Source organism: Pelobates fuscus, chromosome 2, assembly GCF_036172605.1.
Source record: "Pelobates fuscus isolate aPelFus1 chromosome 2, aPelFus1.pri, whole genome shotgun sequence".
NCBI lineage: Eukaryota > Metazoa > Chordata > Amphibia > Anura > Pelobatidae > Pelobates > Pelobates fuscus.
Genome location: NC_086318.1, coordinates 294,191,094 through 294,203,377, shown reverse-complemented (window position 1 = coordinate 294,203,377; position 12,284 = coordinate 294,191,094).

Below are 12,284 nucleotides of genomic sequence, written 5' to 3'. Positions count from 1 at the left end.
AAAATCAAACGCTCAGATGAGACATACGCACACACCACAGAAGAAATAGCAGACACCTTTCATACCTGTTATACGTCTCTATATAACCTAAAAGACAAGGAAGGCAATACAGAGGGAATTAAATCATACCTAAAAACCAAATTCGACACTATCCTCCCAGCAGCTGCTACAAGGTCCTTGGAAGAACCATTCACTATAGACGAAATTAACATAGCTATAAAACAGACCCCACATAATAAAAGTCCAGGCCCCGATGGGTTCTCAGCCTCATATTATAAATTGTTCCAAACAGAACTAACCCCACACCTATTAGAAGCAATTAACTCTATCCCACAAAAAGAACACATCCCAAGACAGGCCTTAGAGGCAATAATAACCCTCATACCCAAACCAGGGAAAGACATTGAGAAATGCACCAGCTATAGACCAATATCCCTAATCAACGTGGACATAAAAATTTTCACCAAAATGCTAGCGACTAGACTCAAACCATTCCTACAAAACCTCATCCACCCAGACCAAGCAGGCTTCGTCCCAGCCAGAGAAGCAAAAGATAATACATCAAAAATTATAAACTTAATACATAACACGAAGTACACCAAAAATCCAACCCTGCTCCTAGCAATCGATGCTGAAAAAGCATTCGATAGAGTTGATTGGTCCTTCATGTTCAATACTCTAGAAATGCTGGGATTTGGGCAAAGATGGATAAAATGGATCAAGGCAATTTATTCCGTCCCAACAGCCAGACTTAAGGTGAATGGACAACTTTCTAGACCATTCACGATAAGCAATGGCACACGTCAGGGGTGCCCGTTATCCCCACTACTATTCATCCTGACATTAGAACCTCTTCTACAAGCAGTAAGAAACCACCCCGACATTAAAGGTATCACAGTCCAACAAACGGAATATAAAGTATCTGCGTTTGCAGATGACTTACTCTTCACCATAGAACATCCCATTAGCAGCCTACCCAAATTAACCCAAATTATAGAAAACTACAGTACACACTCAAATTTCAAAATTAACACAGACAAGTGCGAAATCCTCAATATCACCACACCTCTAGATCAAATAAAGAAATTAAAACAAAGATTTCCCTTCCAATGGGCCAACCACTCCATTAAATACCTAGGGATTAGAGTCACCAATACACATAAAACCCTATATAAAGAAAATTTCACGGACCTATTAGCAGCAATCCAAAAAGACTTAAATAGATGGGACAAACCACATTTCAGATGGATGGGTAGGATTAACATTATTTCAATGAATGTTCTCCCACGCATTCTATACCTCCTGAACACCATTCCTATACACATCCCGGGGATTTTCTTCAGGAATGTACAATCGCTGCTCACCAAATTCATATGGGCCCATAAACGTCCGAGAATTGCCTTCAATTTATTGACCAAACCTAAAGAGGGGGGAGGGCTGGGATGCCCCAATATACAAAGATACCACAAAGCAATTCACCTGGGAAGGATTCTGGAGTGGTCACGAGAGGGGAAATCTAGGAAGGCTTGGGTGCAAATTGAACAAGCACAAGTACAAATTCCATTAAGATCACTCCCCTGGTCTCTACCCATAGACAAAGAGATCTCAACAAAAGACCTACCGACCATCACAACTACCCTTCAAGTATGGAAAACCATTTCCACGAACAAAGACTTTGTCCCGACACCTTCACCCTTCTACCCAATATCCCACAATCCCAGATTCCCCCCAGGCAGGAATAATACACTATTAACTAAACTTCAAATCAGACCTGCAAACAGGGAAGTTATGTTACAAGATATAGTCACAACAGAAGGACTCATACCACTGACTGATATTACCGGATTAAACCAGCCTACGCTATCACAATCGTTTCAATATCACCAAATTACTCACTTTCTATCCAAGGAAGGCCTGCTACACTGGCAACCCAGAGAGGCCACTAGATTTGAGAAGCTGTTCACACACCCGCCAAAAACTAAAACTATTTCCATATGCTACAAATTACTACAAGATAACACAAATGGCTCACTCCCTTGGTACACAATCAGAAACAATTCATGGTTTCCCTCCCCAGTGGAGGAAAAGACTTGGAGGGCGATCTTTATGAAAATGATAAAAGCCCACTCTAGCGTAACAATCCAAGAAATAAATTATAAATTTCTATCTCAATGGTACACCACCCCAATAGACATCAACAAATATGATTCCAACGCACCAACAATCTGCTGGAGATGTATGAAGGCGCTAGGCAACTACCGCCACTTATGGTGGGATTGCAGCAGAATAAAGGGATTCTGGAAAGAAGTACAGAGAATCACAGATCTAATAAGCAAAGTCCCATTACCACTCACCCCAGAAGCACTCCTTTTCTTCCACATCCCAATCTCCTTGAAACAATTCAAAAACTCAATAATACTCTATCTTCTAACCGCGGCCAAACTTGTAATAGCAGGGCTATGGAAAACTGATGTTAGACCCTCAAGACGGGAGTGGTTTCAAAAAATTGAACACATTCATAAAATGGAGGAATTGAGATTGTCAGCATTAGACAAATACCTCACTTATTACACAATATGGGATCCATGGAACTCCTATCTAAGGAACCCCAGTTAATTTAATTTAACTTAATTTAAATTATTTAAATTTAAGACAGCAGCAAGTAGTGAAAACAGACATATTGTTGGGTATTACTTGTTCAAGAAAAGCTCAATTTCACTCTCCTTCATGAGCTCACACATGTACACATGTCGATAGGAACTACCTTGTTTTGTCGATAATAATTCTTTATGTTTGTTTACTCCACAACTGTTGGGAATTGTCTCACAACACCAGTATGTTACATTGAAAAACTTTTTGTATTATTGTTACATCTAAGAATCTTGATTGTACACTGCTAAACCTTTTATATGCATACCAATACTGCAATGTGAAATAGAATATTGTATATGTAAAACCAAATAAAAAGAAATTACATAAAAAAAAAAGAAAAAAAAAAAAAAGAAAAGAAAATGAAGGAAAGGGACCTCAAGTCATTTATTACACGTGAGTTTACAGAGGAAGAGGTTCTATTTCAACTGTCAAAAGTAAAGACAAATAAGTCAATGGGACCTGATGGAATACACCCAAAGCTAATAAAAGAGCTTAGTGGTGTACTAGCAAAACCATTAACAGATTTATTTAACCAATCATTGTTAACAGGAGTAGTCCCAGAAGATTGGAAGTTAGCGAATGTTGTGCCCATTCACAAGAAAGGTAATAGGGAGGAGTCGGGCAACTATAGGCCAGTAAGCCTTACTTCAGTAGTGGGGAAAGCGATGGAAACCATGCTAAAGGATAGGATTGTTGAACATCTAAAAACACATGGATTTCAAGATCAGAGATCTTAGATTTCAGTAAGGCTTTTGACACTGTTGCACATAGAAGGCTTATCAATAAACTACAATCTTTGAGTTTGTATTCCAATATTGTTGAATGGGTAAGGCAGTGGCTGAGTGACAGGCAACAGAGGGTTGTAGTCAATGGAGTATATTCGAAGCTTGGGCTTGTCACCAGTGGGGTACCTCAGGGATCTGTACTTGGACCCATTCTTTTTAATATTTTTATTAGTGATATTGCAGAAGGTCTTGATGGTAAGGTGTGTCTTTTTGCGGATGATACTAAGATATGTAACAGGGTTGATGTTCCAGGAGGGATAAGCCAAATGGCAAATGATTTAGGTACAATAGAAAAATGGTCAGAGTTGTGGCAACTGACATTTAATGTGGATAAGTGCAAGATAATGCATCTTGGACGTAAAAACCCAAGGGCAGAGTACAGAATATTTGATAGACTCCTAACCTCAACATCTGAGGAAAGGGATTTAGGGGTGATTATTTCTGATGACTTAAAGGTAGGCAGACAATGTAATAGAGCAGCAGGAAATGCTAGCAGAATGCTTGGTTGTATAGGGAGAGGTATTAGCAGTAGAAAGAAGGAAGTGCTCATGCCATTGTACAGAACACTGGTGAGACCTCACTTGGAGTACTGGAGACCATATCTTCAGAAGGATATTGATACCTTAGAGAGAGTTCAAAGAAGGGCTACTAAACTGGTTCATGGATTGCAGGATAAAACGTACCAGGAAAGGTTAAAGAATCTTAACATGTATTGCTTGGAGGAAAGACGAGACAGGGGGGATATGATAGAAACATTTAAATGCATAAAGGGAATCAACACAGTAAAGGAGGAGACTATATTTAAAAGAAGAAAAACTACCACAACAAGAGGGCATAGTGTTAAATTAGAGGGGCAAAGGTTTAAAAATAATACCAGGAAGTATTACTTTACTGAGAGGGTAGTGGATGCATGGAATAGCCTTCCATCTGAAGTGGTAGAGGTTAACACAGTAAAGGAGTTTAAGCATGCGTGGGATAGGCATAAGGCTATCCTAACTATAAGATAAGGCCAGGGACTAATGAAAGTATTTAGAAAACTGGGCAGACTAGATGGGCCGAATGGTTCTGATCTGCCGTCACATTCTATGTTTCTATGTTTCTATTTTTCTCACTATATAGATTTATCCCCATCCCCCTCCCCCCCCCAACCCCCACGTCCCACACACTAAAAAAAACTTTACATTTTAAAAGAAATACGATTTTCTTTGCTTTAGTTCCATAATGTGACGGTTTCTGTTTTCACCGTGGATGCCAATTCTCTCCGGCTAAAATTATCTTTACAGATTAAGCATTCAAATGTTTCTCCATTAAGCTGTAGTGGTTCTGGTGCTTACAGTGTCCCTTTAAATTGTTTTGTTGCCCTACGTATGCCTGGAACATTCAAGAGTCGTACTGTTGTTTGTGCGTCCACAAATTTAGTGATGTATTTCCCTCCATTTAAAGCTGTAGTGGAGTCCTTGATTTTGCAAGATTTTCTGTGGCTGTGGTTCTGGTGGCTCCTTCTGGTATTGCTGATCCATTTGTCATTTATTTCCTCATATCCTGGCTTTCATTTTTTCTCCTTTTTTTCTTCAGTTGTCCAGTTGTTTGGATATGAAATCTCCATTCCATTCACCAAAATGATTTATCCCTAATTAAAAAAAAAAAAATAAAAAAAAAATTGCTCTTTGCTATCATGGAAAATATGTATATCTATCTATATGCATTAAATACTTAACTGTGCACATAATACGTATTATGTAAATATGCAACACTATATTAAAAATAATGTTTACACATACATACTGTATACACAAATAATATATCACTTATATATGCTAATGATTTACTCTAGTCATATACTCGATATAAAAAACCCTACACAAGCTGGATACATTGTATGTACTCTATACTCATGTATATGTAGATTATATACTCTATATACCTGTTATGCTTAAATGCACTATATATTCTACATGCGCTATATATATATATATACACCACATTTCCTGTGTATTCTATATACAATACGCAATGTACACAGGTATACACCGAATATACAATATATATATACTACATTCAATTGTTATATACTCTATATATACTTGTTATGCTTAAATGCACTATACACTCTACATACACTATATACCTCTATACATATATACACCATATATCCTGTGTATTCTATATACAATCTGCAATGTACACAGGTATACACCGAATATACAATATATATACTACATTCAATTGTTATATACTCTATATATACTTGTTATGCTTAAATGCACTATACACTCTACATACACTATATACATCTATACATATATACACCATATATCCTGTGTATTCTATATACAATCTGCAGTGTACACAGGTATACACTAAATATACAATATATATACTACATTCAATAGTTACATACACTGTATATACTTGTTATGCTTAAATGCACTATACACTCTACAACACTACATACACTATATACATATATACACCATATATCCTGTTTATTCTATATACAATCTGCAATGTATAGAGGTATACACCAAATATACAATATATATACTACATTCAATAGTTACATACGCTATATATAGTTGTTATGCTTAAATGCACTATACACTCTACATACACTATATACATCTAAACATATATGCACCATATATCCTGTGTATTCTATATACAATCTGCAATGTATAGAGGTATACACCAAATATACAATATATATACTACATTCAATAGTTACGTTATGTATAATATAAAGGGTGGGCCAATATTAAGAGTAGGATTTGACAGGTAAATAACTTGTTAGTAGTTGAATTTTTCAATTGCAGGTACATATTATAAAAGAGTCTTGGTCAATTCATCATGGGTAATTTCATCCTTTGAGCTGCTAAATACTTCCTGTGGGGATATCCGAAGTTGTTGGTGTATATTAACAAGCCGCGTACACTTGAGCAGATCAGGGGGAATATCCGTGCATAAATTCGAGTCTCTAACATTTGTTTTTGTAATGAACAATTGAATCGAAAGCGTCCAACTTTGTGCGGCGGTAATGGAACTCATTTAATAGACGTCATCTTCCGTACATAGTCAAGCAAATCTTCATACGCGGAGCATTCATTGTATGTAATATCATTGAAATTGGTTCATTCATTAAAAAAACTGTTATTCACCCCTCAAACCCTACTCTGAATTTTGGCAGACTTTAAACTATATATACAATAAAAATACATAAATGCACTATATACTCTACACTTACTCTGCACATGATACGTGTAAGGAAACACGTAGTTTAACCAAAGTTAACCAAACCGAGTTCGGTAGTTTCCTCCCGGACGGTCAGAGCCTAAAGTAGCGAGAGTCCAGTTCGGTAGTTACAGGAACGAAATCCATACGGAATATAACAGCTGCATAAGATAATTCCCTTGTTACAGCATACGAATTCAAAATAACAGTCAGAGTCCAGGTTCAGGATACAAACAGAACTAACGTTTATTCACACACATGGCTTTTTATGCAGGTCCCCATGCAAGGGGACATCCCACAGGGAGGAGTAACATTTATCCAATCCCGAACAGTAAAAATATAAAACACACCCAATACAAACAGGCAGTTCCCTCCCCTAGTCCTGGAGATAATCAGGTCTGATATAGTAACAACCTAATTATCTCCAGGCTGAAAATTCACTATTTTCCCCAATTTCTGGAACACCCCTTTATACCTGGGGTATCCCCACAAATACTATATCCCCTGATAGCCCCGATCCGGGTGACCAACATATCCAAATTTCACCCGGATCGGTTCAGGGGTTCGCAAAAAGTATGGAAGTCCTTTGTGACCGGTCCACTGGGGGCGGACTGCCCAAAATAGTTCCAGAGGTTCGTGTGGTTTTGCCGGTCACTTCAGAAAAAGGGAAGAAATGCATAAAAGTACCGAACGAATTCCCCTGGATCCTAGCAGCGATTGTTCCCCTCATTCGTGTGCATATTTGTACCGAATAGCGCTCTCCTAGCTAATCGGTATCACTAGTTCCAGCGTTCGCATGATGGAGACCGGTGATTGGGAAGTCGAGTGTCCGATTTTAGTTCCAGACACTCGACGACCAAGTCCCGCTGCCTTTGTTTGGCGAAAAAAAGATGGCCGCGGTTTTCTCTGCCACGTGGCGTTCGACAGTACGAACGCTGACCGCACACATAGAGGGTGAAAGTGATGCCGGCTTTGAAGTTAAGTGAGCCAGGGGTGGTCTCTGTTCGGCAGTCCCATCTGCCGAATGAAAAGTACACAAAAAAGCAAGAACTATGCAACAAAATATCGAATAATATAGTTTATTATAGTTAATAATATCATTTCTTCACACTGCTCCCCTATAAGTCCATAGGTCGGCATACCCGCCTAGACCCTGTCGGGTTGGCTTGGGGATGTCCGAGAAAAGTAGCGGTTTAGGAGTCCAGTTCGGTCTGGCGTGACAGGCCATCCGCATTACCATTTTGTTTTCCGGGCCGGTACTGCATAGTAAAATTATAAGGTTGAAGGGCTAGGCTCCACCGTAATAGCCTGGGATTGTCTCCAGCTACCCGGTTAAGCCATACCAGGGGGTTGTGGTCCGTCATAAGGGTAAATGCCCGCCCATACAAATAGGGCTGTAGCTTCTTGAGTGCCCACACGAGGGCCAAGCATTCTTTTTCTACGGTGGCATAGCTGACTTCTCGGGGTAACAGTTTACGGCTGAGGTATGCCACCGGGTGTTCCATGCCGTCTGTGCCCACTTGGCTTAGCACGGCTCCCAGTCCGAACATGGAGGCATCTGTGTGTACAAGAAATTGTTTAGTGTAGTCGGGTGCTGCCAACACAGGAGCCTCACTCAATGCCGCTTTAAGCTTCTGGAAAGCGTCCGTGCACTCTGGGGTCCAGGAAACCTGTTTGGGGAGGGCCTTTTTGGTAAGGTCGGTGAGGGGTTTGGCCAGGGCGCTGTACTCTGGGACAAACTTTCTATAATAACCGGCCGTCCCTAAGAAAGCTAGTACCTGGGTTTTGGTCCTAGGTTGGGGCCAGTTCGCTATGGCCTCTACCTTCGCTGGCTCTGGACGCTGTCTACCGGAGCCCACCCTGTGGCCGAGATACTGTACCTCGGCCAGACCTACGTGACATTTGTCGGGTTTTAACGTGAGCCCTGCGAGGTGGATCCGTTGGAGTACCCTGGACACATGGCCCAGATGGTCTCCCCATGTGCGGCTGTAGACGGCAATATCGTCTAGATACGCGCATGCGAAGTCCTGAAACCCCTCCAGGAGCCTATCGGCCATCCTCTGAAAGGTAGCCGGGGCATTCTTCATCCCAAAGGGCATAACCTTGAATTGGTATAGCCCGAAAGGGGTGACGAATGCCGACTTGGGGATGGCCGCAGGCTCCAAGGGTATCTGCCAATAACCTTTGCACAGGTCCAGGGTAGTCAAGTAGTTCCCCCCCGCCATACGGTCTAAGAGCTCATCTATTCTGGGCATGGGGTAGGCGTCTGTTATGGTACGATCGTTAAGCCTCCGATAGTCTACACAGAAGCGCGTGGTACCGTCGCGCTTCGGTATTAGTACTACCGGGGAGGCCCAAGGACTTTGCGAGGGTTCTATTACCCCTAACTGTAACATATCCCTTAACTCGGTGAGCATACTCTCACGCACTGCTTCCGGGATCCGATATGGTTGTTGCCGCAGTGGCGTCTCTCCCTGGGTTTCCACGCGGTGTACCGCAGCGGAGGTATAGCCTGGGGTGGCTGAAAACATCTCTTGGTATCTCTGCAGCAGTTGCGTGGCCTCACCTTTCTCCAGGGGGTTTAAATTTTGACCCAAGCTTACTTGGTCAATAGTACAGGGAGCGGTGTCTAGTAAATCGGGGAGGGGTAGTCCCTCACTATCTTCTGTGGTGGGCGCACACACGGCGCCCACATCCTCTGTTCTCTCAAAGTATGGTTTGAGCATATTCACATGGAAGGCTTTGGTCAGCCTTTCATCTGAGCATTTGCTCACGATGTAGGTGGTCTCGCTAACCCGTTCTACTACCTTAAATGGTCCCTGCCATGCGGCTTGTAGCTTATCCTTTTTAACTGGCCTCAAAGCTAACACCTTCTGCCCTAATTCTAGTACTCTATCTTGGGCTCCCCTATCGTACCATTTCCTCTGGTCCTCCTGGGCCGTCTGCAGGTTCTCCCGAACCGATGCGGTGAGCTCCCGCAGACGGTCCCGGAACTCCAGAACATACTGGACGATAGGGACTCCCCCCTCGTCTGTATTGCCCTCCCAGTGCTCCCGTACGAGCTCCAGTGGGCCCCGAACTTTTCTCCCATACAGGAGTTCGAAGGGGGAAAACCCAGTGGAGGCCTGGGGCACCTCACGGTAGGCAAACAGAAGGTGGGGGAGGAATTTTTCCCAGTTCTTGTGGGACTCCGTAAAGGTTTTTAGCATCTGTTTTAGAGTGCCATTGAAACGTTCACAGAGCCCGTTAGTCTGGGGATGGTACGGGGCGCTGAACAGGGGTTTCACTCCACAGCTCTGCCACAATTGTTGTGTCAGGGTAGCCGTGAACTGAGTTCCCCGATCGGATAGGATCTCTTGTGGGAAACCTACTCGGGTGAAAATCTGAATAAGGGCTTCGGCCACGGTCTCGGCCTCTATATTGGTGAGGGCGACTGCCTCTGGGTACCTAGTGGCGTAGTCGACCACGGTTAGTATGAACTTTTTGCCCGACTGGCTGGGTCGGCTGAGGGGTCCTATTAAATCTACCGCTACTCGGTGAAAGGGCTGTTCTATAATGGGCAATGGGTGAAGTTTGGCCTTCCGAAGGTCTCCCCTTTTTCCCACCCTTTGGCAGACGTTGCACGTCCTGCAGTAATACTTGAGGTCCTGGGTGACCCTGGGCCAGAAGAAGGTTTGGGTTAACCTGTCTCTTGTCTTTTTAACCCCTAAATGTCCTGCTAGGGGAATGTCATGACTGAGTTTTAACAACTCAGCCCGGAATTTACGGGGTACAATTAATTGTCTTTTGATGACCTGGGTGGCCCCCTGTCCCACCCCCTCGGTCACTCTATACAGTAACCCCTTATACCACTCAAACTTTTCGTGCGGGTTGTTCCCTGGGGTAACGGCCGCTGCCTTCCTATAACCCTCTAATGTGGGGTCGGTACGCTGCTCTTGTTCAAACCCCTGGGGGGTATCCCAGAAAGGAAAGGTAGGATCGGGTAAGGGGGGTATTTCGACTCTTACCTGGTTTTCCTCAGAGTGCAGCGGAGCTTCCAGTCTGGCTTGAGCTCGGGTGGTAACTGGGTATGCCTCGGCAGGGGGGTCTCGGGCCAGTTGGGAGGTCAAGCATCCTACATCATTCCCCAACAAAACCTCGGCGGGTAGTTCTTGCATAATCCCCACCTCCAGCTGTTTGGACCCGGAACCCCAATCAACAAGGATATTAGCGGTGGGCAGTTTGTGAATAGCGCCCCCAGCCACCCTCACAGCGACTGTGCGTCCGGTGCGAGCTTGCGCTCTGATCGTGTGAGGTTGCACCACAGTCAAAGTAGCCCCAGAGTCTCTCAGAGCCCGGGCCCCCACGCCATCTACGGTAATCCATTGGCGGTGGTGGTCCCGGTTGTCACCCCCAGCTTGAACTGGGTTGACCTCGTGTAATACACTCCACTGTTCTTCTTGGTTAGGAACACCGGTTGTGCCTTCCTGTTGCACACAATGAGCAGCTGCCCTGGGTTGTTGTGGGGGTTGCCTTTCCCAGCTTCCCCGGTTTAAGCGAGGGCACTGATTCTTGTAATGCCCTGGTTGCTTGCAATAATGGCACACTGCAGGAGGACGTGGTGTGTTTGCTGGGTTCGGTGAAGGGTTACTCATGGAGGGTCTAGGAGGGGTAGGGGTTGTTGGAGCCTGGTAGTTAGGCTTAAAAGGTGGTCTGCTCACCCCTTGCTCCTTCCTCCTATTATCTTGATACTCATCCGCTAGCCTGGCGGCTTCCTCCACAGTTTTTGGTTTTCTATCTTTAACCCAGTCTTTTATGTCCTCTGCAGAGTGATTAAAAAATTGCTCCAGTAACATAAGTTGCAAAGCATCCTCCAGAGTGGTTGCTTGGCAGCCCTTCATCCAATTGCGGGCCGCCCGTTGTAGCCGGAAAGCCCATTCCGTATGGGAATCTCTCCCAGTCTTCCTCAGCTCTCTAAATTTTTTTCGGTATGCCTCCGGAGTTACAGCATATCTGGCCAACAAAATGTCTTTTACTTTTTCATAATTATGTATGTCCCCCTCAGGTACTGCTCGCAGCGCCTCGGCTGCTCTACCGGACAATTTACTGCTAATGACTGCAGCCCATTTCGTGGAGTCTAATCCCTCCAGCGCACATTGACGTTCAAAGTCTTGCAAGTAACTGTCAATTTCCATCTCATTGTCATTAAACGATTTAAAGGCTGCATAATTTACCTTCTTTGGTATCTCCCCAGTACTTCCCGGGGAGTGCAGTAAATCTCCTTGTGCCGGCCTATCCCGGTCCTCTCGTTCTTTTTGCGCTTGTCTGGCTTGTGCCATGACCTGCAAAAGCGCCTCTGTAGTTGGGTTGGGTCCCAATAGACTGACCATCCATCGGATGTCCTTTTGCATCACGGTTTCTTCCTCTTGATCCATCTCTGTATTACTGGTATTATCGCTCTGTATTAATTCCGCAATTAACATGGCTTTTGTCTTGTTACTTGCCACTCTGCCTCGAGCTTCCAGTAAATCTTTTAGTGTGGTTCTTTTAAGTAGCTGGTACTGCTGAGCCATTCATTCCCTTGCTTGGTTTGTAACGTCCATTCGGGATTCGAATCCCTCCGCTTGCCACCAGTTGTAA